General features: G+C 42.0%; 1 protein-coding gene and 1 long non-coding RNA gene across 3 annotated transcripts in view; both read right to left on the reverse strand.

Annotated features, from left to right (window-relative positions):
- Window positions 1–2,579, reverse strand: part of zgc:172282 (leucine-rich repeat and fibronectin type III domain-containing protein 1-like protein) — a 172,525-nt gene extending 169,946 nt beyond the window's left edge. For both annotated transcript variants that reach the window (XM_056373499.1, XM_056373498.1), the window contains exon 1: window positions 1,164–2,579. The gene's annotated coding sequence lies outside the window, so the exon portion shown is untranslated. The remainder of the gene's footprint in view (window positions 1–1,163) is intronic.
- An 8,212-nt stretch (window positions 2,580–10,791) lies between these two features.
- LOC130168094 (uncharacterized) lies at window positions 10,792–14,769 on the reverse strand. Its single transcript, XR_008827376.1, has 4 exons — window positions 14,045–14,769; window positions 12,231–12,313; window positions 11,936–11,984; window positions 10,792–11,318 (listed from the first exon to the last, which is right to left on the reverse strand). It is a non-coding gene; the product is annotated as an uncharacterized LOC130168094 (long non-coding RNA).
- Window positions 14,770–16,782: the final 2,013 nt, after the last annotated feature.

A 16,782-nucleotide genomic window follows, 5' to 3' on the forward strand; every position in this document is an offset into this window, starting at 1 on the left:
CTGTCTCCATGGTGCAGCAACGACCATTACGCAGCACTCCATTGGATTATACCATACAGTAGATACAGCGTAGCTCTGATACACTTGGCCTCCAACATGCTATTGTTAGAGCTTTCTTGAGGGATCATTTCAATGCCAGCTGCAACATCTGCTCTCTCTCTATCCTTCCCCATTCCTCTTCTTGGCCATTTCCCCCCACAACTGCTCCACTACGGCCTCCCAATCTATTTCATTCCATTACCTCCTCCTGTCCTCTCCTATTTTCTCTGCTCACCTTTCCATTATGTCCTCTCCTCTCCCCTTCCCCTAAACACCTCTCCCTCCTATCACCCAGCACAATCTCGCCTCCTCGCTGCTCCTTCTCTGTATTCCATCTCAGCACCCTCTCCTCCTCTGCCCTCTTCCCCTAACAACTCCTTTTAAGTCCCTCCCGTCTCATTTCTCCCCATCCACACACACACACGCACAAACGCATGCACACACACACACACACACACACACACACACACACACACACACCCTTCTCCTCATCGGTCTGCTCTCCTCCACTATTCAATTCCATGCAGTCTTCTCCTCTCCTCAGTTCTACCTTCCACATCCATCCATCCTTCCCTTCTCCTCCAAAGTCTCAGACCTCCTCTTTGCCCCTTGTCCTCTCCCATGCTGTTTTATCCACCTGCATATGCCCTATCTGCTGTTTTATCCCATCTGCGTGCAGATCTCCCTATCTCATCCCCCCATCTGTTTCAGACCTATTTCTTCCCACTTCCTGTGCTTTACACCCCGCTCAGCATCTCTCCCCTCTCCTCTCCTCACCCCTCCCTTCCTCTCCTTACTGGCTTTAATCTACACAGCGGATATCACCGTCTCTAAATCGTATGGGAGAGAAAACACCAGCGCCATTATCTCCCCATCTGCCTTCTCTCCTCTCTCTCCCACTCTGTGTGTGTGTGTGTGTGTGTGTGTGTGTGTGTGTGTGTGTGTGTGTGTGTGTGTGTGTGTGTGTAGTCAACTCGGGTCTTCTAAAATTACAAATCAACCTCTCAAAAATGTTGTGGCGCGCATAAGCAGGGAGATAGGCTACAGAAAGCAGATAGTGATGGAGGGAGGAAACTGCGCGATAATCGGACAAACAACAAAAGTAGATGAAGAGACTGTCATACCTGCGCGTCTGCCTCTCCTCCTCTCCGTTCAGGTAGAGGCTGTTTTTCCTCCGTTTATCCCTCCCCCCCCTCCTCAAGCCAGGTGAAGATCTCCACTCGTCAAACAATAATCCTCCTCCTGGTCAGACAAAATTTCAAACCAAATAAGAAATCATATCCACTTTTTTTTTTTTTTTTTGTCTGTCTTGCACCGCGCAAGGCTGGTCGCGCTGCGGGGCTCCTGGAGGAGTGGTGGGGCAAGCGAGGCGTTTCAAATTAGTTCCCGTTGAGTTTGCATCAAAAGCCGGGTACGGGTACGCGACCGGTGGCAGTCTATAACCTACAGCAATCCTGCGACCGCTGGTGATCCACTTGGACGGGACTGTGAGAGTGGATAAAACGCCGTTAAACCGGCGCACCGCCGCGATGCGCACTCAAATGGTCTCCACATGAGCTCCCCGCGTTTCCGTTAAGACTCCGTTAATCGGTCATTTAAAGGAGAATACCCAGCCGCCGGGGTTTAATATCGCTGGAATCCAGTGTCTAGTTAAAGTGCAGAGGAAAAGCAATGGATAGGGAGAGTGAGGAAACGACTCTGGACTCGGTGTAACCGGGTACGGTCGTGTGGTTTTAGGCTACTCAGCCGGTCTCCACGTAGGCTCCCCTATAGATGCTCTCTGCTCCCCCCATTCAGCAGCAGTCATTCCTGCCCCAACATCACATCTCCCTCGTGCACAGCTCTTTGCATCTGCTCTGTCCTTGGTAAGAGAGTAATGATCCTTTTTTTTTTGGTTGGTTGGTTGGTTGGTTTATTGGTAGGTGATTATCCGTTTCAAGGTCTCCCGCTGGTAAGAAAATGGAATAATAAGAGTAGAAACGCGTAGTAAAGAAACTGCACAACCAGAGGAGCTTGGTAGATGGTCGTTCCCCCCCCTTTTCAGCCACAGAAGTGACTTTGTCTTGACCTCTCTCTTCTCTCCGCGTCGCGCTCTCCAAGGAGAGACGCCGGACAAGAGTGCGTGCTGCCCAGTGGATGGCGGTCTATAGATAGAGGCGTTATAGGTCAGAGAAAAGACAAGCTTCAGACTGAGAGAAGGATTATCAATCTCGTTTGGGAAATAGCTTCAAATCATTAATGTCCTTCTTTTTTTTTATCCTCTAGTTAAAAAGCGCTCTGATCCGTCATGGTGAGCGTCTGCGTCCTCTCCTGCAGTTATACTTTCACACTGTGCGGCGGTCTGTCCCGGGAGGCGAAACGCCTACCAGCTCCTCTCCTGTCTGTCTGCCTCCCTCTCTAACCGTGTCCTGCTCTGTCAATTGACAAGTCGCTGCTCCGGGATTCGGCTACAAGCTGGTAATAACGGATGGATACGTTATGACGACTGCGCGTGCTGGCATCGCCGGGGCGTTTGCCTGGGAGAAGTGGCTGATATAGTTTAGGGTCTCTCAGGAGATATAACACACCCCGACACGGCCCGAGGTTCTCAAAGTGAGGGATGGGGACCTGAAGAGGGCCGTGACAATGCAAGTGGGTCCCTGGGTAAAATATAGTAGCCAAGTTCTTTTTTTTGTTTGTTTTTTTTAAGTTTCTATGGTGGCTGTTTTTTATGGTAAAAGAAGTGATTTAGGCAATGTCTTTACCTATCCTGGAATGCGACACAAAGAAAGTTTTTGATTTAAATATTGGCATAGGAGAGGGAAAATTTGATAAAACAGTTGCCCCAAACACATTCATTTATTCTTTGAGAAGTATCGCTCTCTTGTCTGTAAGGTAGGCTAAATATGAAGCCACCGCTGACAGCCTACAACCTCACATCAACAAAAAGACCAGATCTCCGGCCAAAACACATGGCTACTATGCTATGCCAGCTACCGCACATGACCCAAGTAAATCCACAATATATTGATTTTATACTTCAATTTTTGTACAGATTAAATAAAGAAGAAATGATGTAGGCCTAGGCTATTAAATAGGGAGATATCGAGGTAGTGGCTGGTTTTTGTTGCATGTTGACAGACCCAGGCTAGCTGTTTACCCCTGTTTCCAGTCATTCTGCTAAGCTATAAGCTAAAAAGCTGTTGTCTGTAAATTATATTTAAAAGAGCTATTGGTAAGTTTTTCTGTTGCTCTGTGGCTAACATTAGCATTAACAACTGTGTACTTAATGACTTCAGTCATCATTGAGTTTACAATACAAGAGGTTACGCTGTACGTGGTGTATACGACTTCATCAGGGAAGACTGGATGCTACAGTGACTCACATATCATAATGCTGCGAGAACGTCCGGCCGGACCGGATCAAGCTAGTTAGCATGCTAACTTATGTAGAAGAGAAGGTGTGATAGAAATAGATACAAAGCAAGAGGTGTAAAGGAGTGAAGATTTATGCTAAACTCGCAATGTTTGTTCTGGACTGGTAAGTAAAGATCTGTTAATGCTAACGTTGATTTTATAGCAGAACTAACAAATAGGCCTAGCTGCATTAACAGAGGGATCTTCTTGTCTATTGGCAAGAAAGCAAATAAGTACATTTCCCAAAATGCTGAATTTGACCTTAAACCTAACTCAAACCTTTCTGTTTGGGCTCACTGATACAGGCCTAGATGCAGAGGTGTATAATCTCCTCTTTAACTGAAGCATCTGATGGTGGGGTCACTCACTGGCTGCAGTGATGAATGCAACCATCAGAAATGGGTGACAGAGCCAACACAGGAGGCAGATTAGTGTGCTCCCTTTACAGATTCTGCAGGATTTCATGGATTATAAAGCATGAGTGTGCTACAATTATCTGATTAGCAAGAGATGGGATAAATTATATGGTGCAGTGCTGGCAGAACAGAAAATAGTTCAGGGTTGTGGTTAGTGGTGGAGGTGGGGCCAGGAGGGCAGGGGGTAATAGAGAGATAACAGAGGAAGGCAGAAATAACCAGACAAACAGATTAAGAGAATGGGCAGACATCAGACAGAGGCCAGCAAAATGAAAACTCTGACGTTTTGCTTCGTGTTCTATAACCTCCATCAAAATAGAAACACCTCTCGGCTATATAGACTAAAGGTCAGTTTAATAAAAAATGAATAAATGTGTGCGCATGTGTGAGAGAGATGGACAGAGGGAGGGAGTGATGGACAAATGTGAGGTGTGGAGATTTTGGAAGTTTATTTTGGGAAACATGTATAAAGAGTGGTGGCATTTGAAGGCATCATGTGAATAGATTTAAATAACCCTGCAGCAGCATTTCTTTAACTGTTGGTCCGAACAAGAAAATGGGTCAGAATCTTGTTTCTGAGTGGTGCTATCCACCATAGCAATGTTTTAATTAGACCGGGTGTCCCCAAGGCGAAAAAAACAAAATTTGCTCATTTTGGGATCCTCAAATGAAAAATATTCACTGACCTAAAGGATCCCGTCAAGTTGTATTATCAGAGCTGTATAAATATTGTTTTATACCATGATGAACCAAACCACACACAAATTAAGTCATGACATTGAGTTCATGAGCAAGAGAAAACAAGTGAAGTAGAGAGAGGGTGAGAGAGATGAGAAGAGAGACAGAGGATGCATGCAGGGTCAGCATCTTCTAATAACAATCAAACATGACTTATCATATATATAACAGCACCTTTAGGCCTACCATTCACTACTATATATATCCCTGAAATGTCAAAGCAGAGGTTTCATCAGCAAACTGGTCCTGCAGCTTCATTTGACTGAAAGTCAACCATTGAAGTGTCCAAACCGAACAAAGAACAAGACAAATATGGAGAGAATAACACAATTCTAACGCAAACTGGGAACACATTCTTCCCTAAATAGACAAGTAGGCCTACATGATGGCAGACTACCAGGCCAGTGTGACTAATAAACCCTGAAGGAAAATGTTGAAAACAATACAAAGTCAGTGAACACAGAACTGGAGGACAGGCTGTGATCACACTTCTCCTAAGGAAGGGTGGGGGGGTGGGGGACTTCCTTTTCCAAAGGCACTCTTTACAAGAGTCAAAAGTTGTTTGCCTCCACTAATTCAAGTCAATATGTAGCTTTTTTTCTTCCTTCTAAAAACCGTAAAAATACATTCCAGGAGTCAAGAACAGTACAGAATGTTACCACTGCAACTAAATAGGTACTTCTTGCTTAATCAACTTAGCACGGAAATACTAAGTTGATTAAGCAATTATTCGATCAATAGACAGTCGCTCAGCAAAAGTTTTGTTAAGTGAGAAATTTTAAATTAATATAGCAAGCAAAAAAGGTTTTCTCTGTTTTATATCACTGTACATGAAATATCTTTGGGCATTGTACTGTCAAATTAAACACATCACCTGGGGCATCTGGGAAACTACACTGGGCATATCTCATCATTACCTGATATTTTAGAGTCAATTAGATTAATGAAAATAATGAAATTTAGTTTATTATGTCTTTCAAAATAAATTAAGTAATAGGCTGTTGCTGCTTTGTGATGTCGGGCTACTGTCATTTGAGTATGCGTTGACATTGTTGTGGCAACATGCTGTGTTTCATAACAATAAAACGCCTGTGAAGTTGACAGAGAGAAGACAATGAGAGGGCGCAAGAGAGAAAGACAGAGAGAAAGTGCAAGGGAGGGAGGGAGGTAGATAAAGCGAGACGGAAGACCCTCCAGCCGATTCAGCACCACGGACAGTGCTGCAGCGGGATTCAGCAGCACAAGGCCGGAACAAGCTTTATCCTCAGAGAGAAAAGCCAAAAGCTCTTCTCAACATGCTCTGATCTCTCTCACTCTAGCTCTTTTACACACACACACACACACACACACACACACACACATACACACACACACACACTTATCTCTCATCCATGTATTTCTCTGTCTCCCTTTTTCTTTCTCTCTCTCCTACACACTCACACACACACACACACTCATCGTTGCCTCTCTCAAAACTGCCTCGCTCTCCCCTGCCTGCCGCCCTCCATACCGTCCGCAGTTTGTTTCTTATCATTTCTCTGCGTGACTGCTGTCTTTGTGGGACAACATCAGAAAATAGTTGACAATAAGTCGAGCACAAGTGTATGTGTGTGTTACTCAGTCTGGTAAGCCCTTGCCCATTTCACCGAATTTGGGAAGGCGGCATGAGTAGAGGAAGAGTTCAAAAGGACACTGAGCACAAAACCAGTTGAGTGATTTATGAGCAGGACAAGTGTGTTTGGTCCTTAGAGAGAGGCTTACAAGGGAAGGAAAGTGAGAAGAGGAAAGAAGAGAAAAAAAAATTCCAGAAATGAATATAGACAGAGAAAAGAGGGGTGAATAACCAGTGTCCGAGTTCACACCTGACATAGCTCAAAGTGCAGTTCACACAGATTCAAATGAACTAGTTCACATTAATTTCTTCCATTTTTTATATGAGCTGCTCTGAGCTACCTTTCCCCCCTAGCTAAATGAATGACTGTATAGTACTATAATGTCACGGATACAGATAACCTTTAAAAGCCAAGAAAAACCAATGTGAGTATATGTTAAATGTGTATATGCTGTGAGTTTGACTCAGGTGGAGGAACTTTGTGGCTGTTGGTTTTTTTAATAATTACTTGTGATCATTATTCAGTTGCAGATATTTCAAAAGACTGGTCAGATGCTTCAACTCAATGAAATTCATTGCTGATGCGGCTGACATCCGGACTTGTTTTTTCACACATGGCAGGTACAGTTAACATAAAAAACGTGAGATTTTCTGTTGGATTCTCTACTGATTTGTTCATGTAAGTCCTTCAAATGATCATACAAACTGGCTTCAGCAGTACCAGTAGCAGCATTGTTTGAATTGCCAAAACTAGACACCGGATGCATGCTGGGTGCTGTAAACCCGCTGTAAAACTCAGTTTTTCTTCTTCTGATGTGTTTTGGCAGTTGGCAAACAGCATTTCAGTGCATTATTGCCACCTTCTGCTGCGCTCACATTCACATTCATGTTCATTAGTTGTAAATGGATACATATGGTTCACCGTTCACCAAAAAATGAGCGAATTCAATACGTTTTCATGCACAACACTGAATAACATCACACAGAAAGATGGACCATACTTTATAGCTGGAAGGGATTTTATCTTGAAAATTTAGCAAATACACATATATATGAAGTAAATTCAAATCATCATGGTTAATTTGTTACATAGACTATCAAGTTCTTCTTGGAATTGCCATGTCTGACATACTGAGTCGTTGGCTGTGCACTGCTGGTGAAATTTTGAAGTAAAAGCAACCTGAGCAATACATCTTCAGCTAACCACTGCTGTCCTAATGGGACGAGCTACCCACTGGTGTCAATTTGGACAAAATGGTACCACTTCTGTGATGCCTACTCTGCTTGTTACCTCAGCAAGTCCACCATATGACATTTGTTTTAATAGGTCTGGCAAATAGTACTCATCAATTCAGAGCTTGACTGATCTAATTATTATTTTTTTAATCAAACATTTTTTTTAGTTGGCAGAAATTTTAACTGAACTCTTAAAGGCATCCTAAGTTTGAAAGTTTAAAGCCTGAGGTTGAAAAGACTCCCCATATTAAAAGCCAAAAGTAGTATTTGATAAGGTAAGCACTGCTAAGTCTCTGGAGATGTTGACTCTTTTGTCACTTAGTTCAATCTTGTTGCATGTTACATTCCCATGTCTCTGTCATTGTCATATCCAGCTTTTGGAAACAGTTGGTGTGAGGAATGATATTTTGTTTTTTACATGTCACTTTCTCAAAATCACAGAGTTGTTCAGACTTAATAAGACTTTAATCTTAGTTCCTGTCTGCTATGTCTACTAGGTGTATACACACTTTTTTTATTTTTCCACAATCCACATGTTGTCCAATTCCTACAGCTTGTCTGCCCTTGTCAGTCCGCATTGGCCAACCAGTCAATGAACTAATCAATCAATCAGCTCAATCAGATCATGGGATCGGTGCCTCAGGCTGACAGATAATCGATTGTCCAATCAAGTAATTGATTTTTGCACTGATTAGTTAATGCTGTAGGTAAGTGTTTGATTAAGGAGTCTACAAGCCTGTTTCACAGAGAGGATTATGGGGGAATATTGGACCAGAACCCTGTTAATCGACTTTACTGATGAAGCACACACTTATCTTTATTATATATATTAAGCCTATTCATATTACAACACACTCCTTTATATAAATACAAAATGGCATTGCAACAGAGGTTCCTCCTCTTTCAAAGACAGAAGGTATAAAAGAAAAAAGTTCCATGGCCTTTGGATCAAATTATTTCTCCGTACAAAAGGTAAATATTTCTTTTGCTGGTGTCTATCAAACAGTTTATTTTTAGAAAATACATTTTCAATAGACAACATAACCTTATGGGACAGTCCAGGTATGACTCAGTGAGCCTTGGCAGCATTCAACCTAGTTTTTGGGAAGACACTTTATCTTACATGAAATTAATATTTTCTATCCTTTTTTCTCTCAGCAGATGAACAAACACAATGATCAAAACAAATATCACTTCTCTTCAGTCTGATTTCAAATGATTTTTTCACTGGCACCTGCTATTTTGAAACAGTGCTGACGGATGGTGTGGTCTGATTTTTTTTTTTTTTTTCTGTTTTTTTTTTTTTTTGTGATTTTTTATTTTTCAGTGTTTTGCTTCCCCCATCTTGCCCCATGCAATTCTCTTTGTTCCATATCAGTGAAACAGAGAACAAAGGCAGACAAACCAGTGAGTGAGACAACATCCATCAGCTTCCACGTTTGAAGCACCACGTTGGTTTGTGAAGAAATAGAAATACATTGAATTGACCCAGCACTTGACCCAGGCCTCTCTCCAGCAGTGTCACAGTGCCAAATTAAGGTAAGATGAAATTGGGTCTCTAGCTAAAAGAGACCACCAGCCATCCAAAGGGAAACCTCCATGCCTCAAACCTGCAAATTAAGGGCAGACATATGGTCTCACATGGTTTGAGGGAGGTTAGTTGTGGGAGAACAGGTTTAAAGCTTAAAAAACAGCCTAATGGGTTACAATAGGTCTTAAAGTTTTGTTTCCTTTATGCAATTATGCATGCAGTGGACAATGTTGGGCATAAGGCATTACCGAGTAACTCATTACAGTGGTACAGTGACTTTAAACAAAAACAAGTAAAGTAAGGGATAATTTGAAATTCAGTGATTACATGACAACTACAAATACCAGTAATGTTCCATTACTTTGACATTTTTTTTTGGTTGCAACTTTTTTTTTCTCTCTCACCACGAGTTGAATGGGAAAGTTGGAAGGCATTCCACTGGCGTCTCATGCACATGAGAGAGTTTTGATTCCAGTCACATAGCTGTATTACACCACAACCCAAAGTATATTTTTACACCCATCTATTTTCTTACATTTTTTTAATTCATTCTCTCTTAAGAACATAACTCTGAACACTGCCAAAATAAGGGTGACCAACTCTTACACCTAGAAATTGCATTCATAGTTATGTTGTGGCAATGGAGATCATGATGTTGAATGAATGAATGCAACATTTTATGAATGACAGGCAGATATCATGGCAAAGCACATGGCAACTAGATGCTTCAGTTAAGGTTAGGGAGAGATTGTGGTTTTGATTAAATCCATTAAAATGTTTATTAATTCTGTAGTCACTACAAGTGGATATTGTTTTGCAAGATCGGATATTTTGGTGGAAATCAAGTATGTTGTCATTGAACATTTTACTGATGAGTTCAGTATCAACTTATTTTCACCTGGCCAAATATGTAAATTTACAACATATCCTCCTCACGTTGATAGGAAATGTAATCTGGTAAATCCAAATATATTTGTTGTTGCAAATTGGTTTTATCTAAGCGCAATTTTGAGGAGATAACATTGGAGTGACCTGGTAGGTACTGTGCCTGAACACACCCTGTGTGGACACAGATGGAGGGCTGAAGCTTCTGCTGTGCTGCCAATGTGCTACTTTTAATATGTAGCCTGTGTTGAGATTGTGTTAGCTTGATGCAGCTAGCTGGGGAAAGGCAGCTATAGCAAGCAAAGGAGAAGGAATACACCATTCGGTAACACAGAGGTGACGCTATTTACGAGCTGTGTCTTTTTTAGGTGTCCAGCTGGGCCCCTGGTGGGCCCACATTCGACAATTAGCTGGGTTTTTGTTCAGAGTCTAAAGGTGATTCATCCTGCTGCTTTGCTGTGTAGTAATTAGTAAAGTGATGTTTAGTATGAATTGCTCTTTAAAGTGGTAAGTTATTGCATTTTTCTCAGTAGCAAGGGAAGTATTTAAAAATTCAATAATGTAACAACAGTAAAACAAGCTCTCTGGGTACCTGTTTATTTCCATGAGAGAAAGGAGTGAGGGAAAGAGAGACAGAGATGTTATAACGCTGTCCTTCAGAGTAGCAAGGTTACAGTTTAATGGAGCTGACACGAATGCCTCTCCTGACACATGCACCCCACCATGGCCGTCTATTAGCAGAGGGAGAGAAGGACAGAGGACAGTGCCAGACAGAGCAACATAGACTGAAAGAGTGAGAGAGAGAGAGAGAGACTGCGAAATCATGGCCTTCTATCGCCACATCGATGCAGAGAGGGAAATGGAGGGGGAGTGCAGCGACAGAGAGGGAGGTAGAGACCCTGACACTGCCACAACATGGTCATCCATTACTCCTGAAAGTAGAGAGAGGGATGGAGCAGAGACAGACAGAGAAGGATTGATGTATATAATGTGGAAATAAATTATTATACCTTATCGTGTACAACATGTCTGTGTAATACTGTCCTTAAGCAATGTTGCATTTGAATTTGAGATGGAGGAGCAGGGGGAGAGATGTTGTGGCGGGAGTTGGATGTAGCAATAGACTGAAGGAGATCAGTAAATGGAGGGCAGGAGAGATGGAGAAAGGAGATAGAGAGTTGGTGAATGTCTATCTCTCGGGGCTCAGGCTGGGAAAGAGTGATGGGAGGAAGATAAGGAGAAGAGAAAAAGTCAATAGAGAGAGCATGACTGAGTGACAGGTGGAGAAACACCACTGCAGAGAAGAGGAGGAGACAGAGAGAGAGAGACAACACAAGTTTTTTTTATTTTATTTATTTATTTTTTTATTTTTCTCATTCTGTATTCTGCACACTGGAGGTTGCTCACCACAGGTCACTGGGCTCTCAATCCAGCGCAGGTTACAGTGCACATGTTGTTGTGCTCTCTGTTTAGAAAAAGGTTATTAAGCTCAGGTTACTCTGCTCTATATTCAGTGCCAGTGAGTGAGAAGTCTATTCTGAATAGTAATCAAAATAGTCATTAACCCTGTGTGCCTGAATGATATGTGTGGCTAAAATTACATTTTTATGAATAGACACTGAGGGAAAGGTTAATTGCTGTGTTTTTACGTTTCTTTATCGCTTAACAAATTGTCTTTGTCGGATTATATTGTTGTATGGACTCCAAAAAGTAATTCTGCCAAGAAGACATCCTGTATAAATTATTTGAGAGTGGCATAGAGTAAACATGGTGAGGAGCATCTCTCTCACCCTGCATACCTGTGTGTGTGTGTGTGTGTGTGTGTGTGTGTGTGTGTGTGTCTATATATACTGTGTGTATATATATATATATATATATATATATGGACACAGACCATAGAAATTTGATCAAATTCGATACCAAAGAAGATGGCGAGATAAGACTTCAATTAAACACAGTGTACATTCAACAGTGTACTCAAAAACACCTTTAATTAAAGTTTGATGTTTTACCCTAAGCTTCCATTTGAAGTTCAGTTAAACCGGGGTTTAAATAGTCAGAATAGATATCTCTTTCACTTACTTTGATTATCTTTTTTATCATCCTTCGCTCAACACTTGTTTGCTGTGTTCTGCAATTAGATATGCAAAACACATGCACAGCCACAGTAGATAAAATGAAAGGAGACCAAAAGACAGAAAAACAAGGAGGGGATAGAGAAAAGTAAAAAGCGAAACGTGAAGCACAAACAACCGACAGAAAGAAGAGATAATCGCTTTAATCTTGTGGTATTACTGTGATAGAAAAAGGCTCAGGGATAATGTGTGCATGTGTGTGTGCATGTGTGTAAAGGTACAAAAGATTTCTGAGATTTTACCTTGTTTGCCAGTGTAAAGTTCTCACTAAAAACAAGAGGTCCTGCGACCTCTCCTCTGATGATTGGTGGTTGAGGGGTGTCTCCTGAAAAAAAAGCAGATAGAAAAAAAAACAAACAAACAAACATTGAGTACTGTTTCACACAGGAAACATACAGTGGTCTCCTGTGTGAAAGTCCTGTGTGTTGTCGACCCATCCTCCTACTAACACAGACTAACACAGACTGTAGCTCTTCATACTACATCACCTGACTTCCTGCTTTTGCTCCTGTTATAATTGCTGCAGCTGACACAGGTCACCTAACAACAAAACGTAACTGGCTTGTAATAAGCTCCTTGCACAGACGATTATGGGCTCATTTTTTAATAGGACAGTCTCCTGATAACCTGTGTGTGTGTGTGTGTGTGTGAAGGTAATCGATATATATTTACAATGTGAAAGACGGTGTGTGTCAGGTAAAGCTGTTCTCTTTCCAAGTTGTTTCCTGTGTGTGTGTGTGTGTGTGTGTCTGAAGATTAAGTACTCAGCTGGAAAACAAACTGTGTGTATCACAATGAAGAATCTGCAAACAGTAGACAGAGAGAAAGACAGCAGCAAAACTGAGTCCATATGCTTGAGAGAGAAAGTTTGTGTTCATTAAACACGGCTGATGAAGTAAACAGTCAGTTTAAGGAAGCGAGAGGGAAAAAGCCACGGCTGTACTTTAGCCAAGTGTTTCACTTGAAACTAATTGAAATTTTTCTAGTTGAGATTTCACAATAAAATACTTCCGCCTGTGTTAAATACTCAAATATCAACTGTAATTGGTGATTCATCCAATAACCTCATTCTCGCATTTGTCTTAATGGAATACTGGCTTTTAGGAGATGATGCAAACGAGCAATACTGCTAATAACTCATTCCCAATGCTGCTCATCATCGCTGCTTAGTACAGTATCGTCTTTCCGCGTTGCTCATATATTATCATGTTGAGGAACACAGTATGGAGCTATACCTGAGGGAGCATTGTATAGATGTATTTACTGATATATTCACCAGCAAAGCCACAGACACAACTAGAGTGTCTATTTGCTGTCTGACATGGTCATAGTGTATGTGTTGGTGCGTCTGTTCGTGCGTGAGTGTGTGTGTGTGTGTGTGTGTGTGTGTGTGTGTGTGTGTGTGTGTGTCCGTGTCCCTGTAACAGCCCAGATTCAATCAGTCTCGTTAATTAGCAGCAGATGTGTTGCTTCCCAAATTAGAAAGTGATGATTCAGTGAAAGCACAACCAGCACTCTGCTGTCTTCCTCAAAACCATTAGGGGGACAAAACAGGCCAAAGAAATCCTTTCATTTATTGAAATGTCTGGACTGAATAATATGTAAAACGTAGAAAAGTGCTCAAGTGCAGGATATATAAAGATGGAGAGACTGTTTTTAGTATGTAATGATGAGGTATATTATATTTCCCCAAAGTGCAACCTTAAAACTTGCCAGTAAAATCCACATGCCTCTGACACACTGTCGACGTGCACTTTGGCCACATTTGTTTAGTTTTTTTCAGTAATGGAGATCAAGCCAGCAGCTATCACTGAAAGCTCTCGTGTTCATTACATTGCTCTGCATGTATTTACAACTACTTATCATCCAGCACTCAAAGCAAAGATGTAAAACAAACAGTCAAACAGCATTAGTATAATCGTAATGTTTGCCCCTGCAGCCACCTGTTTCAAACTGAATCCTTGTCAGCGAGCTGGACCTGGGGTAAAAACAATCACTATTTCCTTGTGTTACACGTTTTCAACAGGTAAGGTGACTCGGCTGTCATAGCTCTTACCTTTTCCGAAGAATGCAATTATACAACCTTCTCAAACCGTTGCCACTGACTGCATATTTCCAATGCTGGAGATGATTCACTGAGTCAGAGTTGGTGCTAAACAGTTTTCAGGACTCTCAGATGGTTGTGGCGTGGCTCCAAACTGCTCATTAAAGAATTTTATAGTTACGATCGCTGAGGCGTGGGGAGCTGAACACTGCAGCAGTGCCACCGTCCTCGCTTCTCTAAAATAGAACGCAATGGGACGGCACAGCACGGCAAAGGTAAGGCACAAGCGCTACATGGACAATCACATTTCAGCTCAGCTTGATATGATACTGTACAGCACAGCATGAAAAGACCATATAGCAGTGAAGCTCAGCACGGCATAGCGTAGGATACCGCACTGCTTGACACTGGATTAAGATGGCAAATAAAAAAGTAAAAAAAATAAAAATGCGCAGTGATCTAGCTTATGACAATGGCCCATCATGCTCGTGCCTGAGTCGGCATGTAAAGAGTATAGCATAGCACGGCTGAGGTGCGCATTATCAGATCCGCATAACACAGACACATGAACAATGGTGAAGTCTAGGCAAATATGTGGGTTTCCTCCACGGTCCAAAGACAAGCAGGTTAGGAGAAACAGAGTGAGCACAGAGGCTGACACGTCCAGACTGTTCAGAATGTACGTTGCCTCTCACCCAGTGCGTGCTCACATCGTCTCCAGTCTCCCCGTGACCCCGAACAAGATGAGCAGGAATTGTATGAATTATTAATAGATACAGTGGCGTCCAAAAGACTGTAGCACTCATCCTACAGAAACCATAGAGACTTTTACCTGCCGGTGGCACTGTAGGAAAAGTCAGGGGATCACCAAAATTCTGTAGGATTCATCCTCTGAGGGCTATGAATGTGTGTATGAAGATTTACGGCAATCTATCCAAAGGTTAAGACATTTCAGTGACGGACGGAGCAACCGAATGACCAACCTTGACGTAGAGCTTCCCTACAGCCATGCAGTTAAAATTGCCCCGTAGGTTTTGTAGTGGTTTTTCTTATTATTATCCTTTTTCCTAGTACATGTGGCTGTGTGGGATAGTTTTTTTTAAAGGCTGAAAACTAAACTTGTGTGTGTGTGTGTGTGTGAGTGAGAGAGAAAGTGAACAAGAGAGCGTGGTAACATCGCACAAGAGTTGATACTCTGGACTTGAACCCACAACGTGACAAGTATGCGAGATCCTCCTGCTGCTGCACGGAGCCCCTCAGCCCTGCTGTGCTCTGTTCTGTTCCGTGCTGAGGCGTTCTGTTTCATGCCAAGCAGGCTAACTACACTGTTATGCTTCGCTAGTGCAGAACGTCAACCGCATCTGCCACACTGCCCTGTCTGCTTGTGTGTGTGTGTGTGTGTGTGTGTGTGTGTGTGTGTGTGTGTGTGTGAGAGAGAGAGGATGGATAAGTATGGGGATATAATAAAAGGATGAAATAAGTGACTGAGAGAGAGAGACCAAAATAAAGCGAGGAGGGGAGAAAGAAAAGAAAAAAATAACAAGAAAGAAAGAAAAAGAAAGTGGAGGAGCTTAGGGTGCATAGGAGAGAAAAAAAAGAGATTTTGTGAGGAAATTAGAAATACAAAAAACAGATGGAGAGAGAAGTTAGAGAACAGTTCAGTGCTCAGACCATCTACTCCGAACTTCATCCAATTTTTTGCTGGATGAAACTGTAACTATGTGTGTTTTGGAGAGAAGAGACATTTCCAAATTTCTGGCACCGTGTATACATAACTGATACGGTTCACATCTCTGTGTCATCTGACTGTCAACCATCTGTTGCAGCTTAAAAAAAATTACATTGATTTTCCAATGAATTTCTAATCTTTACCACAAATTTAATTCCTCCCTTCCTCCCTCTGGCTCCTACTGCTCTCACACACTGTCTTCTGATCCACTGACGCTCTCATGTCTCCTGTCTGTCACATGAGCTCCATGACACGCTGCAGTCATGTTCCTGAGGGGTTTTGCCCCCTTCTTTAGACCAGCACATATCACAACTATAAAAGAAGAGAGAAACACAGAGTAAGAGAGTCTTATGAATAATTCTTACAGTCTCGCCATCTTGCATTTGGGAAGAAAAAACAAGCTAACAATCACAATTACTTTTATTTTTACACTGGAAAAATGATAATTTTTGAGAAGAGACGGATAGGAACAGATGGCTGTATGGACATAGAAAAATTAGAGAAAGAAAGAAAAAAAACACTCCACATGTGCATTAAAACATCAGTGTTGGGCATCTTGTATTATTAATGTTCTACCCCTAGCAGGGAGAGCAGCAGTGCAGTCACTGCCATATGAGGGTGTGTTGACTCCTGCCCCTGGGTCTGTTTTTATGGGCTTTCCAAATAGCTATCCGAGCCGTCCTGACAGGATATTTATGGAGACCTGTGCAGGTTTCTTCCTGACATATTTCCAAACAACACAGCAACTGAGAGAGGAAGAAGGATCGAGAGAGAGAGAGAGAGAGAGAAAGAAATGGATAAAGTGAGAGATATGGGACAACATATAGAGGCAAACATATGCATACTGTCGCAAATAAGGCCACAAAAACAACTCGGTTAATCCTGCACTAATGAATGAGTTCATATTAACAATGTGGTCAAAAGATCATGTGTAATGTGAAAACACTGCACGGAGAATGATCACCTGACTCTGCAGTCCCATTCAGCTCGACAGAGCGTTTTATCATCTGTCAGCTCATTG

This window comes from Seriola aureovittata, chromosome 4 (assembly GCF_021018895.1).
Source record: "Seriola aureovittata isolate HTS-2021-v1 ecotype China chromosome 4, ASM2101889v1, whole genome shotgun sequence".
NCBI lineage: Eukaryota > Metazoa > Chordata > Actinopteri > Carangiformes > Carangidae > Seriola > Seriola aureovittata.